This window comes from Schistocerca serialis, chromosome 1 (genome assembly GCF_023864345.2).
Source record: "Schistocerca serialis cubense isolate TAMUIC-IGC-003099 chromosome 1, iqSchSeri2.2, whole genome shotgun sequence".
Taxonomy (NCBI): Eukaryota; Metazoa; Arthropoda; class Insecta; order Orthoptera; family Acrididae; genus Schistocerca; species Schistocerca serialis.
The window spans coordinates 382,687,295-382,702,898 of NC_064638.1; positions in this window are offsets into that span (position 1 = coordinate 382,687,295).

A 15,604-nucleotide genomic window follows, 5' to 3' on the forward strand; every position below is an offset into this window, starting at 1 on the left:
ATGCGGTTTGCATAAGATTATATGAATTAAGGAGCTCTACCAGCATCCTTTTCCTTGCACAATCACTTATACAATTAATATTGAAGTCACCACATATAACTAACTTTTTGTATTTCCTATAAAGTGAACCAAGAACCTCCTCTAGCTTTAGCAAAAATGTTGTGAAATCGGAGTCTGGGGATCTATAAATAACAACAGTAAGAAGTTTAGCTCCACTAAATTTAACCACACCTGCACAACATTCAAACACCTTTTCAGTGTAGTACTTTGAAACATCAATTGACTCAAATGGGATACCGTTTTTCACATACATGGCTACTCCCCCACACCGCAAAGAGCTCCTAGAAAAGCTGCCAGCCAACCTGTATCCTGGTAAAGGAAGCCTCTGAATTATCTCCTTATTTAAGAAGTGTTCAGATATACCAATAATTTCAGAGCCAACATCTATAAGCAGTTCACTAACTTTATCTCTAATACCTTGTATATTTTGATGAAATATACTAATTCCCTCATTAATCGGATACCCAAGCTTTGTAGAAAGTGGTTTCTTTGTTAGAGAGACTTCCCTTAAGCAGGAATACCTATCAGCTGACTTCAATCTAAAAAAGGTACAGCTCTAACACCCACAACTACCGGAATTTTCCCATGAGTGATCCCACCAGCCCCACCTATGCTGTCACCTATAAGTTTTGCCAACCTCCCCTTCCCATACCTGTTGAGGTGCAGGCCATGTCTGGTGAAACCCATCCTACTGATAGACTCCACCGACACCACTGAAATGTGACTCATGCCTTCTGTCATCAGCGCACCCCCAAGTCTCACGTTATTACGCGTGACGGTTGTATTAAGATGAGGGCGATCGTGACGCTGAAACAGTTCCACGAAATGCACATTCGTGTTGCCAGTCTGAGTGGCTATCTTTTCCAGGTCACCATCTACGTCATACTCCCCATCCCTATCAATACTATTACCAGCCCCACCCACAATCACTACCTGATACTCTTTAGTAAAATCCCTACATAACCCCCCTATGTTAAAAGTCACCTGAGCCAATTCTGCATTAGGCTTCACAATGCTGGTGACCTGGTACTCACTCCCCAAAACTTCCTGCAACTGCTGGCCTACACCTCTACCATGAGAACTACCTAACAGCAGAACCTTCTTCTTTCTCTTAGACTTTGCAACTGTCCTAGCCACCGTAACTGCTGAGGTCTGCTGCATACTTCCTACATCTACAGCTACCAGAGATTCCTCTCCACTAGACTCTGACTCTGCAACAGTGGTCCCAGGTTATGTTCATGGAGAAGTCGAGGTATAGTCTGAACAATGATTCTTGCCGGGTTTTCATCTGGCGTGAACCAGGAACCAGATACCAACCCCTTAATGTCCTTCAAAGGGGCCTGTATGGAGGCCGTGGTCTGATGGTGTGGGGTGGGATTATGACTGGTGAACGTACACCCCTGCATGTCTTTGACAGAGGAACTGTAACAGGTCAGGTATACCGGAAAGTCATTTTGCACCAGTGTGTCCGCCTTTTCAGGGGTGCAGTAGGTCCCACCTTCCTCTTGGTGGACGCTAACGCACGGCCGCACCGAGCTGCCATCGTGGAGGAGTACCTTGAAACAGAAGGTATCAGGCGAATGGAGTGGCCTGCCTGTTCTTCAGACCTAAACCCCATCGAGCACGTCTGGCATGCTGTCGGTCGACGTACCGCTGCACGGTCTTCAAACCCCTACGACACTTCAGGAGCTCCGACAGGCACTGGCGCAAGAATGGGAGGCTATACCCCGGCAGCTGCACGACCACCTGATCCAGAATATGCCAACCCGTTGTGCAGCCTGTGTACGTGTGCGTGGTGATCATATCCCATACTGACGTCGGGGTACATGCGCAGGAGACAGTGGAGTTTTGTAGCACATGTGTTTCGGGACGGTTTTCTCAACTTATCACCAATACCGTTGACTTACAGATCTGTGTCGTGTGTGTTCCCTATGTGCCTATGCTGTTAGCGCCAGTTTTGTGTAGTGCCACGTTGTGTCGCACTACATTCTGCAATTATCCTTAATTAATGAGCATGAGTGTAGTTCTCAGATGTAAAAAGTCTTTCGCAGGCCACTGACAAAGGCGGCCGCACAGCTCAACTCGCGTAGTTGTCACTGGTGTCGCAGATCAGCAGCTGCCGAAACATCGTCTACGATCACCACAGTTGTAGCCCAGCAGAGGTCAACGAGCTACAACTAGACAATTACCGCCGAAAGTCAAAGTTCTTATCATAAGTCGAACCTGAACTAGAAACTATCTAACATCAGTTCACTCCGAAGATCAATTAAAATTATCATAAAATCCAGGCTTTCGAAGCCGGTATATGCATTATTGGCGACATCTGAGGGTCCGACCTATGCGATTGGCGAACAATTAGCCACTCTCCTACAGTCATATACAGGAAAAATTGACTCTCGTATTGCAGAGTCTGGTCATTTTATCGAAAAATTAATATTCTTCACGCTGAGTCCAACTAATTAGTGAGTTGATGTCAAAGTTGGAAAATATGATATGACCGATCTCTTTAAACTCTGTCGCACATCAACCTACTTTCAATGGGACAACAAATTCTACGAACCAACTGATGGTGTGTCTATTGGAACCGCATTTAGTGTGGTGGTAGCGGAATTTTACTTCACAAAATTTAAAAAGAACTTTCAGAGTTCGTACATTTTCTGAATAATATTAAAGTTATATAATAATAATAATAATAATATTGAATTGAACAAAATAATATTAAAGTTCACTATGGAAAAAAGAGAAAGGTCGATTTTCGTTTTTGATTGTACCGATGCTTAGAAAATCTGACGGAACTTTAGGCCATAAAGCACACTCCACGGCTGATGCCTTCTCAGAAATTCCCGTCATCATCCAAAGCAGAAAAGAGCAATCATCAAAACATCGGTGTTCAGGAAATTTGTGGTGTCTTATAGGGACATGAAGTCATCGATCCCTAAGCTTACACACTACTTAACCTAACTTAAACTAACTTACACTAAGGGCAACACGCACACCAATGCCCGAGGGAGGACTCGAACCTCCGACGGGGGGCAGCCGTGCGGACCGTGACAAGGCGCCTGAGACCGCGCGGCTGTGTTCAAGCCTTTAGGGTCTGTGAACACGGTACTTTGAGGACGAGCTCGATCACTTAACAGCTGCCTTCAGAAGAAACGACCAACGTGACAAACTGATCAATAGGACACTTTACACTAAAAGGTTTGGAGCTTCTAATGAAGAAGAATCGACTTACCAAAAAATTTTCCTTCCCTTTGTTGACACTGTCACAGTTTGAATCAGCGGGGTACTCAAAAATACGATATTGATACCTTGTTTAAACCAAGAGGAAAGGTGCGCGACTATTTGATGGAAAGTATCGACGTCCGCCGTTTGCCGGAGCAGGGGTATATAAAATCCATTGCACTTGCGGTCAACTGTACATACTAACTACAAAAAGAAGCATTAACACCCGCCCTATGGAACATAAAGGTAATTGTCGCTTGGGTAGTATGGACAAATCAGCAATGGCACGTCATGCACTGGGATCTGGGATCCACCGAATTCGTTTCTCTGGTACTATCATTCTATCGAGATCCAATCATTAGTACGCTAGAGTTTGCCGAGAACCCACAGAAATTTAACAGCAAGAAACAATTTTAACAGAACCGAAGAGGGACTGAAATTGCACTAGTTGTGGACTTTAGTCCTAAATAACACAATTCCCTGTGGAAGGGGGTTCGCTTCCCGTTGTCTTTATGTTGGGTGCAAAACATATTTAGTCAATACAACAATGCTCACGAGAAAACCGATAGAGTTGGGTGGTTTGGCTGTAACAGTGATCCTGATATATGTATGAGAATACTGTGTGAACAGCGCAGACCTCTTAAAAAACAATTTTCAGAACAGAGTTGACATTACCAGAATTGTGTTATTTTACTTAGTAGAGTAGCACTCATTTCGACTATGTCGAACTTTCGTGCTGTGTTGGAACATCTCAGCATTTCTACGAATGTCGGTGTCACAGGGGAAGGAACAGCCCACGCCGAAGCTTCAAGCAGTTGGTTTAGGCGACGGTCATTGAACTTTCCTAACATCTTCCCTCTTACAGCAATTCGTAAGGCCAGCTGCGCTCGCTCGCTCTCTCTCTCTCTCTCTCTCTCTCTCTCTCTCTCTCTCTCTCTCTCCCCGAAAATCTTCCTCGTATCTGTCAAACTTTTATGTATAAAACGTCACGTGTCACTTGCTGCTGACCTTTCAGATAAAAAGAGAAAATACTCTTGTTTCATGCCTGCAGGTCACGGTATTTCCCTCCTAGCGATGTGCGGCCCCATTGCGGTAACATCGCGCAATATTTTAAGCATTTCTTTCCCTTACGTATTTATGTTTTTGTAATGGAAACAATCGATCTAAGAGAGCAAGGCTGTGTTTTTGGGATCCAGTACCTTCATTAGAAGTACAAACAAGTTGCGAAACGACTTGTCGCGGTACAGAAACATGAATACAGATTCAATCACTAGGACCGATCACTGGAGTCTTCCCCTATTTGTTGAAATTTAAAAAAAAAAGAAGAAAAATACGAAGTGCTCTCAGTTGGCCACTAACAGCGGAATCTACGCAACATATTGCCTTACTACAACGGTCTAAAGCGTTCTGCCTGCAAGCTGTGCAACTCCGCCATAGAACAATGATAAATTTAGTTCGCTGTTTACGGAATTGCAGTCACGCACAGTGCACAAACTGGGAGCCATGCAACAGTAGAACCGACCGCAAACGACTGCACAATTGAGTCTGCAATGTGTAACTACCTCTGTTAGTGCTGTAGTTGTATGAGTGGGCCTTTAAGGCTGAAATAAGCAACGAACGAACCGTTCAACGAGCTGTCAGACTTCATACCCCAGCGAACTTTATCTGCAGTTTGAAGTGGGAAAGATGCATAATAGCACATTTTTATATACACCATCAGTTCTCCTCCTGCCCCCCCCCCTCCCCAAAAAAAAGAGAACTTCGTCGTCTTCCAAAATTTAACCGGTGAGAGTTACTGAACACAGTCATATGCCATTCACCAACCCACATATCTCTTTATATTTTTCTATCTGACAGACTCTACAACGAACATTTCGGAAAAGAAACAGACTCCTATACTACTACCAAAGTACATGATTTATCTAGGTAGTGTAAGCACTTACTATCCGAACAATTAAACAACTGGAATTAAACAACTAATTTTACGAAAAGAATTTTCTGCAGAATAACCATGTCCTACTTCTACAAACAAACTGCATTTTACTTTTCTAAGGACGTATTTTATGCTTCGAAATCGTGAAATGCTATTATTAGACCAACTTCCTCAGTCCGTTGCTTAGATTATACACTATGTGATCAAAAGTATCCGAACATCGTGAGAGAGCAGAATGGGGCGCTCCGCGGAACTCACGGACTTCGAACGGGTTAGGTGATTGGGTGTCACTTGTGTCGTACGTCTGTATGCGAGATTTCCACACTCCTAAACATCCCTAGATCCACTGTTTCCGATGTTATAGTGAAGGGGAAACGTGAAGGGACACGTACAGCACAAAAGCGTACAGGCCGACATCGTCTGTTGACTGACAGAGACCATCGACAGTTGGAGAGTGTCGTAATGTGTAACAGGTAGACGTCTATCAAGACCATCACACAGAAATTCCAAACTGCGTCAGGATCCACTGCAAGAACTATGACAATTAGGGGGAGGGGGAGAAAACTGGGAATTCATGGTCGAGAGGCTGCTCGTAAGATACACATCACGCTGGTAAATGGCAATCGACGCCTCGCTTGGTGTAAGGAGCGTAAACATTGGACGACTGAACAGTGTAAAAACGTTGTGAAGGACTGACGAATCATTGTACACAATGCGGCGATCCGATGGCAGGGTGTGGGTATGGCGAATGCCCGGTGAGCGTCATCTGCCAGCGTGTGTAGTGCCAATAGTAAAATTCGGAGGCGGTGGTGGTGTTGTGTGGTGTGGTCGTGTTTTTGATGGAGGGGCCTTGTACCCCTTGTTGTTTTGCATGGCACTACCACAGCACAGGCCTACATTGATGTTTTGCTTCCCACTGTTGAAGAGCAATTCGAGACTGGCGACTGTATCCTTCAACACTATGCACGGCCTGTGGCGGAGTGGTTGCACGACAGTAACATCCCTGTAATGGAATGGCCTGCACAGAGTCGTGACATGAATACTATAGAACGCCTTTGAGATGTTTTGGAACGCCGACTTCGTGCCATGTCTCACCGACCGACGTCGATACGTCTTCTCAGTGCAGCACTCCGTGAAGAATCGGCTGACATTCCACAAGAAACCTTCCAGCACCTGACTGAACTCATGATTGCGAGAGTGTAAGCTGTCATCAAGGCTAAGGGTGGGCCAACATATTGAATTCCAGCATTACCGATGGAGGGCGCCACGAAGTTTTAAGTCATTTTCAGCCAGGTGTCCGGATCTTTTGATCACGTGGTTTAGAACTGAAACTTCATTCAGCAACGATCCATAGGCGTCCGAAAGAGGGGTCACTGGTCCGCTTCTGGAATCTAAACACAGTTTTTCTTTTTTTCTTTGCGGAATTCCCAAGAATTTATAGCTATATGGCTCTATTGAATTGCAGGTTTAACATTTCTGAGATTTGCGGGTAATACACTGCCTTTAGTAGTCGCTGTATGTTGTGGGTTTTTTGATTGTTGTCCACGCGAAATATTGCCGATTGCTTGGTTCGATGGCGGTTTCGCGCCCCTCTATAGTGCCGAAATAGTGTCCTCAATTTTTTCTCTGTCACTCGGCCGTACAGACCTTACCGATCTACAGAAAGAGATCGGTCCAATAGCCACACGCGAAGATTCCTAGCACAACACACTAAGGGCGCAAATATTAATCGTTGTGCCATGCAGTAAGTTTTGTGAACTTCTTCTCAAATGTAGTTCTTGGGGGAAAGCACGTCTTCAGAATGACAGAATCAGCTATATCAAAAGTGTCAGGCTTAGAATCTTGCCCCCTCTTCCAGCGGAGGGACACGTTACGAGCTACACTTTTTAAATTCAGTGGCATTTCTTTCGTAATTTTTAGGTAATAAACGTTCTCTGAGTATTGCACATATTTGTTTTTTTTTAACATAAATAGTGATCACACCAGATTTTAAAATTTCGTAATTTAATCTCACGCTGTTCCAGAACATTGCACTGACCACCAGTATACGGAGGGCGGACAAAAATAAGGAAACACCAAAAACGGAAATCATTACCATGCCTAACACGTTGTAGGAAAACTATTGTCATTCGAAACGACTTCCAAACGTCTCGGAATGGGTAAGTACAGGTCCTGTGTGGTTTTCAAATGAATCTATGAATCTTACACCATTCTTCTTGCAACGTAGCCGCAAGTTCAGGAAACGATGACGCATGTGGATAGCCATTTCGCACCCTTCCCTCCAAAGCAGACCGTAAAGGCGCCGTAATATTGAGATCTGAAGACTGCTGGTCGCCAGGGGAGTGCGACAATTCATCGTCGTGACCAGAAAAGCAGTTCTAGCCGATGCGAGCTGTGTACACAGGGCCGAAGTGGCCGAGCGGTTCTAGGCGCTTCAGTCGGGAACCGCGCGACCGCTGCGGTCGCAGGTTCGAATACTGCCTCGGACATGGATGTGTGTGATGTCCTTAGGTTATTTAGGTTTAAGTAGTTCTAAGTTCTAGGGGACTGATGACCTAAGATGTTAAGTCCCATAGTGCTCAGAGCCATTTGAACCATTTTTTTGCTCAGAGCCATTTGAACCATTTGTGTACACAGGGGTCCTGTCGTCTTAGCACACTACATCACCATTGGCGAACAAGCACTGTACCGTGCGATGGACCTGATCAGCCAAACTGTTCACATAATCCTTGGCAGTAATGCGACTTTGCAGAGTAACCGCCGGCCGCTGTGGCCGAGCGCTTCTAGGCGCTACAGTCTGGAACCGCGCGACCGCTACGGTCGCAGGTTCGAATCCTGCCTTGGGCATGGATGTGTGTGATGTCCTTAGGTTGGTTAGGTTTAAGCAGTTCTAAGTTCTAGGGGGCTGATGACCTCAGCTGTTAAGTCCCATAGTGCTCAGAGCCATTTGAACCATTTTGCAGAGTAGCAATGGGGCCTCCTAGAGTACCACGATATAACTGTCCAAATCACCACCGAACCCCCGCCATGCGCTCGGCTCCACCCGTCGGTGGTTCCAGTCGTCCCTCGGGGGCATGGGTGTATGTCTTGTCCTTAGCCTAAGTTAGTTTAAGTTAGGTTAAGTAGTGTGTAAGCCTAGGGACCGAACACCTCAGCAATTTGGTCCCATACGAACTCTACACAATTTACCAATTTTTTCCCCCCCGCCATGTTTCGCTGTTGGGACGTGAATTAGCAGCTTGGAAGTTTGAAGCTGTGTGGAACAAGACGCCTAAGATTAAATGACTTTCTCCCGTTGCTCCATAGTCCAGGATTTCCGGTCTCAGCACCAAGTTCTCCTTTACTGACGTAAAGGAGAACCAGTCATCACTGATGAGTGGTTCTGATATTCCAGCTTGCCCTGCAAGTCCTTGCTCCTGCAGCTGCCTTTCTATTATTTTGTACTGGCACTGGGTTCGTGTGCGCGGCAGTCAATTCTGCAGTGACTTTCGCAACTGTAATCGTCTTATTTTTTCGTCACAATCCTCTTCAGTGAGCGTCTGCCACTATCACTCACTCTACACTCGTTCGCGTTGTGACAGCGGATGATGTTTATCTGCGTTCCCTGTATGCGGTGTAAATCTTCGGTATAGTTCCTCATGAAACTCCGAAAACACCGCCTCCCTTGGTTACAGAAGCACCTACTGTACGAGCGCCAACAGTTTGTCCAGGTTCGAATTCACTTAGCTCCGATATAACGCTCTCACATCTACACAGAACAGTGTTCCAACCACGACTGACATTTGGCAATATATTGAAGATATTGCACAGGTGCCGTTGCTGGTGAAATACAATAGCGCAACTAGCTGACTTGGCTAGCAGCTGCATTCATGTGTTTCCATGTTTTTGTACAGTTCCTGTAAAATTTTCGTTCGTACAGTATGTGATCAAAAGCACCCCGACACCTAGGATTCTTAGGGAATGGCAGCCCATTGCTCACGGAGTTATGCACTGAGAAGAGATATCGATGTCAGTCGGTGAGGCCTGGCACGAAGTCGGCGTTCCAAAACATCCCAAAGGTGTCCTATAGGATTCAGGTCACGACTCCGTGCAGGCCAGTCCACTACAGGGATATTATTGTCGTGTGGGGAGCAAGAAGGTGCTTAAACCATCAATGAAGGCCTGTGCTTTGATCGTGTCACGCAAAACGACAAGGGGTGCAAGCCGCCTCCATGAAGAACACGACCACACCATAACACCACTACCTCTGAATTTTACAGTTGGCGCTGCACACGCTGGCAGATGCCGTTCACCGGGCAATCGCCATACCCACACACTCCCACCGGATCACCACATTGTGTACCGCGATTTCTCATTCCACACAACGTTTTTCTACTGTTGAATCGTCCAATGTTTACGCTCCTTACACCAAGCGAGGCGTCATTTGGCATTTACCGGCGTGATGTGTGGCTTATGAGCAACCTCTCGACCATGAAATCCCAGTTTTCTCACGTCCTGCCTAACTGTCATAGTACTTACAGTGGATTCTGATGCAGTCTGGAATTCCTGTGTGGCGGTCTGGATAGATGTCTGTCTATTACACATTACGACCCCCCTGAACTATCGGTGGTCTTTGTCAGTCCACATCGGAAACAGTGGACCTAGGGATGGTCAAGAGATTGACCACGTTCGAAGTCCGTGAGTTTCGCGGAACGCCCCATTCTGCTCTCTCACGATGTCTAATGACTACTGAGGTCGCTGATATGGAGTACCTGCTAGTAGGTGGCAGCAGAATGCACCTAATACGAAAATGTGTTTTTTTTTTGGGTGTCCAGATACTTTTGATCACAGGGTACATCGGGAAGTTACACTCTAGGAGGAAAAGAAACCTCGACACACAAAATGATTACAATTTCAAACAATTGTACAGGGTGGCGCACGAAATGTGTTACCAATTGTTTCTTTCACAATTTACGACGCCCATTAGATATCCCGCTGGGATCTCTACAGCAGTACCAGCAGAGCTTGGAAAAACGAATGAGTTACGAAAAGACGTGTAATTCACTATACTGCCGCTAGGAGACTAGTAGGCAGCAATGGCTGACAATGGAAGACTGACGACACAGCAACGATGGGCAATGAAACGAAAAGCCTTGTTGTGACTCAGAGGCGTTTTCGACTACAGTTTAACACACGATTGGTCCCTTGCAAGAAGACCATCAACAGGTTGTACGATAAATTTGTGCAGGAAGGAACAGTATTGGAAGCGAAGCGACCTCGGCATACGCCTGTTTGTTCGCCAGAGATTATTGAAGCGGTACGAGTTGCTGTACAGAGAAGTCCCGGGAAATCGTGTAGAAACGCAGCAGTGCAACTGGAAATATCCAGAAGCTCCGTTCAACGCATTCTTAAAAGATATCTCCATATGTAACCATACAAGATGACCTGTGCACAGAAGTTCACTGAAGAACACAAGCAGCAGAGACTACTGTTTGCTCAGTGGGCGGAGGATAGGGAAGAAACTCTCAACAACGTTTAGTTTTCAGACGAGGCGCATTTTTATTTAGACGGTGTGGTTAACAAACAAAATGTACGCTTTTGGGCCACTGAAAACCCGCAAGTGCTTCATGAACGACAACATTATCCTCCGAGGATTACAGCGTGGGCACCAATTTCCAACCACGGACTTATTGGATCCTTTTTCTCTGAAGAAACTGAACAGCGAGTGTTATTTGAGCATGCTTCGCAATAGCTTCATTCCACAGCTTCTTGCTACTGCTTTGACCATCAACATGCAGTGGTTCATGCAAGATTGAGCAAGGCCACAAACTGCAAATACTGTGTAGGAGGTTTTACATGAGCATTTCTACACGCGGATCATTTCACTCAGGTTTCCAGGTCGCTTCAATGACGGACAAAATTGGCCTCCCAATAGTCCAGACTTCCATGTGACTTTTTCTTTGGGGGTACCTAAAGGAAAATTTTTTCTCGAAACGTCCACGTGATTTAATGGAGCTCAGAAGACAGTCTTCAAGCTTGCAGTGAAATTACGGAAGACATGTGCCGTAGGGTAATCACTAACTTCAGTGATTGTTTGAAGGACGTTAGGAAACGAAATGGTGGACATTTTGGGCATGTGCTGAGGTAGAACAAATCTCCATGGACGGCTCTTCATTGTAGTATATGTTCCTTTCAGTTGTATTGTCAATAAAGTTTATATTCAAAAACAAAATGGTGACACCTCTCGTGCGCCACCCTGTATGATACATTCAAGAGAAAGGGCTTCATAAATTTACCAAGTCAATAATGCATTGGTCACCTATGGCCCTTATGCAAGCAGTTTTTCGGCTTAGCATTCTCTTACACAGTTGTTGTATGTTATCCTGACGGATATCGTGACAATTTCTGTCCCATTGGCGCCCTAGATCGTCAAAAGCCCGAGATGCCCGTAATGCTCCAAACATTAACGGAGTAGAGATCCGGCGACCTTGCTGGCCAAAGTAGGTTTTGACAAGCACGAAGACAAGCAGTAATAACTTCCGCCGTGTGCGGGCGGCCATTACCTTGCTCAAATATAATCCCAGGGTGGCTTGTCATTAACGGGAACAAAACGGGACGTATTACAGCGTCCGAGTACCGGTGTTCTGTAAGGGCGCCTTGTATCACAGCCGAAGGACTGCTTCGGGTCGTGTGATAATCACAATCACAATTCAGTCTAATTCTAGCTCTTTAGCTCGTCCAGCGATCTAGTGAGTCTCTCCACAACTGGTCTCGTCACTTATTTTTTTATCGCAGTCACAATTTGAGTTATTTGGTTTAAATTAAAATTCTCAATTACGTTAAATTCAGAATTAAGTTTCTTCCATGTTTGATCTGAATATTTTCCGTTGTTATAAAATAGGTTTAAGAGCCGGTAACGTTTTTACATGTAATTCTAATATGTGAACAAGGATCGAAACGCTTATTTGCGAGTTGTTATTACTATCTCTAAGAACCAAATGAAGCACTTTATTGGTTTCAGAGTCGAGTAATATGTTGAAGGGCAGTACCTTCAACTGTAAGTATCATCTTTACACAAGAAGCAGCATAAATGTTTATATACGGTATTCATAAACAATGTATGACAACTCTTAGTGTTACTTAGTTCACATACAACGGTGGGAGGATTTCTTACCATTTCCACGTGTGTTTCTACATCTACATACATACTCCGCTAGCCACCAAGCGGTGTTTGGTGGAGGGCACAATTCGCGCCAAAGTCATATTTGCCCCCTCTGTTCCACTCGCGGATCGCGCGAGGGAAAAACGATTGTCTGAAGGCATCAGTACGAGCTCTAATTTACCTTACTTTGAATGGTGATCATTGCGCGATTTGAAAGTTGGTGGTAATAATATACACTCTACATCCTCGGCGAAGATCGGATTTCGGAATTTAGTGAGCAGACCCTTCTGTTTAGAGCGTCGTCTATCTGCAAGTGTGTCCCACTTCAAACTTTCTATGAGATTTGTAGTGCTCTCGCGATGGCTAAATGTACCAGTCACGAATGTTGCCGCTCTTCTTTGGACCTTCTCAATCTCTTGAGTCACTGTGCGGCTGGTCCCGGCGGAGGCTCGAGTCCTCCCTCGGGCATGGGTGTGTGTGTTTGTCCTTAGGATAATTTAGGTTAAGTAGTGTGTAGGCTTAGGGACTGATGACCTTAGCAGTGAAGTCCCATAAAATTTCACACACATTAATCTCGTTGAGTCAGACCCAGCTGGTAAGGGTCCCATACAGAAGAACAATACTCTAAGACTGGACGAACTAACGCATTGTAAGCAATTTCCTTTGTTGGAGGACCGCATCGCTTAAGGATTCTACCAATAAACCGCAATCTATAGTACGCCTTACCCGTTACTTGTGTAATCTGATCGTTCTATTTGAGATCATTCACAGTCACACCCAGATACCTGACGGATGTTACAGCTTCAAAGACAGGGCATTTATTTTGTACTCGTACAGTAATGGGGATTTTCGCCTTGTCATACACAGTGGGTTACACTTACTAATATTGAAAGGGAACTGCCAGTCATTACACAACACATTTATTTTCTCCAAATCCTCATTGATTTGTTCACAACTTTCGTGTGATACTACTTTCCTGTAGACTGCAGCATCATCGGCGAACAGTGTAATGCAGCTGTCAATACCATCAACCAGGTCGTTTACGAAAAGCGTAAAAAGCAGTGGACCTATTACGCTGCCGTGGGACACACCTGATGTTACGCTTGTTTCTGTTGAAGTCTTCCCATTCAGCACGACATACTGCTCTCTGTCTGTTAGAAAACTTTCTATCCATCCGCATATGTCATCGGATAGACCATAACCGCACACTTTTTGGAGCAAGCAACAGTGCGGAATTGAGCCGAACGCCTTTCGAAAGTCGAGGAATATGGCATCAACCCGGGAACCGGTATCTAGAGCATGTTGTATATCATGCACAAAGGGGTCGAGCTGTGTCTCGCATGACCGCTGTTTCCTAAAACCGTGCTGGTTTCTGCAGATGAGCTTCTCAGAGTCTAGAAAGGTCATTATGTCTGAACACAAAATATGTTCCATGATTCTACAACAAATCGAAGTCAGTGAAATTGGCCGATAATTATGTGCATCCGATTTTCTCCCATTTTTATAGATTGCTAAAACCTGGGCCTTCTTCCGGTCCTGTGGAACCTTCACGAATCTGTGAACCTCAAGGCGAGGTGTAGCTTGTTCTGCAGACAATTTTTTACTTTCTCGTGATCGTTTGATGACGTGCCGTGTGGATCAAATGTCGCGTGATCGTTCGAGCAGTACTCCTTACCGTAGCAAACTCTGCGGCGACGGAAGTCCCGTTTGGCCAGCCCTACTCCACCGTACATGATTGCGCCAAGCGATTTTAATTCAGTCACCGTCTCATCATGAAGATGTATGTACATTATCGGGCTAAATATCGAAAGAAAAATAATGTTGCTGCCCCAGACGGACACCCAAAAGGTAATGAAAGAAAAAAAAAAAAAAAGGTGTTTGCGCTCACGATGTATACTGAGTTGGGAGCAGGCACTGGTAGAGTACCGTCCTGGGAGCAGTGTTCCCCGATCGGCAGCGTAAATGGTGGCGCGCCGGGACGCTGGTCTGCCCAGCAGGTTGCCAGAGCGAACGGAGGCCGGTTTGGCCCGGCGCCTACAAGTCGTGACCAGACTGGATAATCTACAGCGCAGCCTCCAGCTCACGCGGTCTGTTAGCTTTTACGTCACAAAAAGGGAGAAAGTGAGAGGGTAGGAGCAGAAGGAAAAAGATATAAAATGTATGTGTGTGTGTGTGTGTGTGTGTGTGTGTGTGTGTGTGTGTGTGTGAGAGAGAGAGAGAGAGAGAGAGAGAGAGAGAGAGAACGGAGCTGAAAGCCTGCCTTACTCTGCGGTGCAGAGAATACGAAACATGACGCAGAGCGTACGTTACATAAACAAAAAACCAGCGCTGCCTGAAAAATAAAACGCCCCTGCTGACCTCTGGTGCTCACAACTTACAAGATTTCCATCTTTTATTAGAAACAGTGAATACATAGCCACGTCCGTGGCGGTATCTTCTTTACAGGCGTTCGATGTTCCGTCTCCTTCACATTCCATGTATTTCATCCGCTGTGGCGCTGTTCCTCAGTGTCTCACGAATAACGGTATGACAACAATACGTAACACTGTACGGTTGACTTGACAGACCAAGTGCTTTACTACACACGAACCCTCGATCGGATTGTGGATTCGGTTCTGGAAGGGGTGGGCGGTGGGGTTGAGGATGGATGAAGGGGGGGGGGGGGGGGGGGGGAGACTGACACAGATCTTTACTCGCTTCCGCACATTTCCCCCCCCCCTCCCCACCGAGTAAATATAACATGCTACCACGCCTACTTTTAGCTTGCCGCAGGTGCATAAAATTCTAACAAAACAATACACTATATATATGAAATGTTTTGATTTACTAATACGAAATAATAATTTGTTTACATCCATGCGTAGACCATCAATTATGCGTAACTTCTGAGAAACTGCAATTCAGAGAAATGCAACACTGGAAAATAACTCGCCCAAATATTTGAGAAATAATGTATCAAGCAAACTGGATTTTGAAATTTAGTCGCAACAAAGTCAACGACGTAATTCAAAAAATACATCGAAGAGTGGACTCGCCAACATCAGTGTCTCACTTAGATATGCAGCAGTGAAGACACTTCTGCACGCTATTGCTATATGGGCCATGGTGAGACCGCCGATTCATTTCTGCCCACGTTCCGGAACGTAGTATTTCTGTCATACACTGAAGCGCCAAACAAACTGATATACGTATGGGTATTCAAATACAGAATACGGCGCTGCTGGCGGCAACGCCTATATAAGACAGCA